The sequence below is a fragment of the Gorilla gorilla genome, chromosome 1 (genome assembly GCF_029281585.2).
Source record: "Gorilla gorilla gorilla isolate KB3781 chromosome 1, NHGRI_mGorGor1-v2.1_pri, whole genome shotgun sequence".
Taxonomy (NCBI): Eukaryota; Metazoa; Chordata; class Mammalia; order Primates; family Hominidae; genus Gorilla; species Gorilla gorilla.
This window is the reverse complement of record NC_073224.2, coordinates 187,879,205-187,882,882: the sequence shown is the minus strand read 5'-3', so window position 1 is coordinate 187,882,882 and position 3,678 is coordinate 187,879,205.

Sequence of the window (3,678 nt, the reverse complement as noted above, 5' to 3'; positions counted from 1 at the left end):
GGAAGCGCAAGGGGTCAGGGAGTTCCCTTTCCGAGTCAAAGAAAGGGGTGACGGACGCACCTGGAAAATCGGGTCACTCCCACCCGAATATTGCGCTTTTCTGACCGGCTTAAAAAACGGCGAACCACGAGACTATATCCCACACCAGACTCGGAGGGTCCTACGCCCACGGAATCTCGCTGATTGCTAGCACAGCAGTCTGAGATCAAACTGCAAGGCGGCAGCGAGGCTGGAGGAGGGGCGCCCGCCATTGCCCAGGCTTGCTTAGGTAAACAAAGCAGCCGGGAAGCTCGAACTGGGTGGAGCCCACCACAGCTCAAGGAGGCTTGCCTGCCTCTGTAGGCTCCACCTCTGGGGGCAGGGCACAGACAAACAAAAAGACAGCAGTAACCTCTGCAGACTTAAATGTCCCTGTCTGACAGCTTTGAAGAGAGCAGTGGTTCTCCCAGCACGCAGCTGGAGAGCTGAGAACGGGCAGACTGCCTCCTCAAGTGGGTCCCTGACCCCTGACCCCCGAGCAGCCTAACTGGGAGGCACCCCCCAGCAGGGGCACACTGACACCTCACACGGCAGGGTATTCCAACAGACCTGCAGCTGAGGGTCCTGTCTGTCAGAAGGAAAACTAACAAACAGAAAGGACATCCACACCAAAAACCCATCTGTACATCACCATCATCAAAGACCAAAAGTAGATAAAACCACAAAGATGGGGAAAAAACAGAACAGAAAAACTGGAAACTCTAAAACGCAGAGCACCTCTCCTCCTCCAAAGGAACGCAGTTCCTCACCAGCAACGGAACAAAGCTGGATGGAGAATGAGTTTGACGAGCTGAGAGAAGAAGGCTTCAGACGATCAAATTACTCTGAGCTACGGGAGGACATTCAAACCAAAGGCAAAGAAGTTGAAAACTTTGAAAAAAATTTAGACGAATGTATAACTAGAATAACCAATACAGAGAAGTGCTTAAAGGAGCTGATGGAGCTGAAAACCAAGGCTCGAGAACTACGTGAAGAATGCAGAAGCCTCAGGAGCCGATGCGATCAACTGGAAGAAAGGGTATCAGCAATGGAAGATGAAATGAATGAAATGAAGCAAGAAGGGAAGTCTAGAGAAAAAAGAATAAAAAGAAATGAGCAAAGCCTCCAAGAAATATGGGACTATGTGAAAAGACCAAATCTACGTCTGATTGGTGTACCTGAAAGTGATGCGGAGAATGGAACCAAGTTGGAAAACACTCTGCAGGATATTATCCAGGAGAACTTCCCCAAGCTAGCAAGGCAGGCCAACATTCAGATTCAGGAAATACAGAGAACGCCACAAAGATACTCCTTGAGAAGAGCAACTCCAAGACACATAATTGTCAGATTCACCAAAGTTGAAATGAAGGAAAAAATGTTAAGGGCAGCCAGAGAGAAAGGTCGGGTTACCCTCAAAGGGAAGCCCATCAGACTAACAGCGGATTTCTCGGCAGAAACCCTACAAGCTAGAAGAGAGTGGGGGCCAATATTCAACATTCTTAAAGAAAAGAATTTTCAACCCAGAATTTCATATCCAGCCAAACTAAGCTTCATAAGTGAAGGAGGAATAAAATACTTTACAGACAAGCAAATGCTGAGAGATTTTGTCACCACCAGGCCTGCCCTAAAAGAGCTCCTGAAGGAAGCGCTAAACATGGAAAGGAACAACCGGTACCAGCCGCTGCAAAATCATGCCAAAATGTAAAGACCATCAAGACTAGGAAGAAACTGCATCAACTAATGAGCAAAATCACCAGCTAACATCATAATGACAGGATCAAATTCACACATAACAATATTAACTTTAAATGTAAATGGACTAAATTCTCCAATTAAAAGACACAGACTGGCAAGTTGGATAAAGAGTCAAGACCCATCAGTGTGCTGTATTCAGGAAACCCATCTCACGTGCAGAGACACACATAGGCTCAAAATAAAAGGATGGAGGAAGATCTACCAAGCAAATGGAAAACAAAAAAAGGCAGGGGTTGCAATCCTAGTCTCTGATAAAACAGACTTTAAACCAACAAAGATCAAAAGAGACAAAGAAGGCCATTACATAATGGTAAAGGGATCAATTCAACAAGAGGAGCTAACTATCCTAAATATATATGCACCCAATACAGGAGCACCCAGATTCATAAAGCAAGTCCTGAGTGACCTACAAAGAGACTTAGACTCCCACACATTAATAATGGGAGACTTTAACACCCCACTGTCAACATTAGACAGATCAACGAGACAGAAAGTCAACAAGGATACCCAGGAATTGAACTCAGCTCTGCACCAAGCGGACCTAATAGACATCTACAGAACTCTCCACCCCAAATCAACAGAATATACATTTTTTTCAGCACCACACCACACCTATTCCAAAATTGACCACATACTTGGAAGTAAAGCTCTCCTCAGCAAATGTAAAAGAACAGAAATTATAACAAACTATCTCTCAGACCACAGTGCAATCAAACTAGAACTCAGGATTAAAAATTTCACTCAAAGCCACTCAACTACATGGAAACTGAACAACCTGCTCCTGAATGACTACTGGGTACATAACGAAATGAAGGCAGAAATAAAGATGTTCTTTGAAACCAACGAGAGCAAAGACACAACATATCAGAATCTCTGGGATGCATTCAAAGCAGTGTGTAGAGGGAAATTTATAGCACTAAATGCCCACAAGAGAAAGCAGGAAAGATCCAAAATTGACACCCTAACATCACAATTAAAAGAACTAGAAAAGCAAGAGCAAACACATTCAAAAGCTAGCAGAAGGCAAGAAATAACTAAAATCAGAGCAGAACTGAAGGAAATAGAGACACAAAAAACCCTTCAAAAAATCAACGAATCCCGGAGCTGGTTTTTTGAAAGGATCAACAAAATTGATAGACCGCTAGCAAGACTAATAAAGAAAAAAAGAGAGAAGAATCAAATAGACACAATAAAAAATGATAAAGGGGATATCACCACCGATCCCACAGAAATACAAACTACCATCAGAGAATACTACAAACACCTCTACTCAAATAAACTAGAAAATCTAGAAGAAATGGATACATTCCTCGACACATACACTCTCCCAAGACTAAACCAGGAAGAAGTTGAATCTCTGAATAGACCAATAACAGGAGCTGAAATTGTGGCAATAATCAATAGTTTACCAACCAAAAAGAGTCCAGGACTGGATGGATTCACAGCCGAATTCTACCAGAGGTACAAGGAGGAACTGGTACCATTGCTTCTGAAACTATTCCAATCAATAGAAAAAGAGGGAATCCTCCCTAACTCATTTTATGAGACCAGCATCATTCTGATACCAAAGCTGGGCAGAGACACAACCAAAAAAGAGAATTTTAGACCAATATCCTTGATGAACATTGATGCAAAAATCCTCAATAAAATACTGGCAAACCGAATCCAGCAGCACATCAAAAAGCTTATCCACCATGATCAAGTGGGCTTCATCCCTGGGATGCAAGGCTGGTTCAATATACGCAAATCAATAAATGTAATCCAGCATATAAACGGAGCCAAAGACAAAAACCACATGATTATCTCAATAGATGCAGAAAAAGCCTTTGACAAAATTCAACAACCCTTCATGCTAAAAACTCTCAATAAATTAGGTATTGATGGGACGTATTTCAAAATAATAAG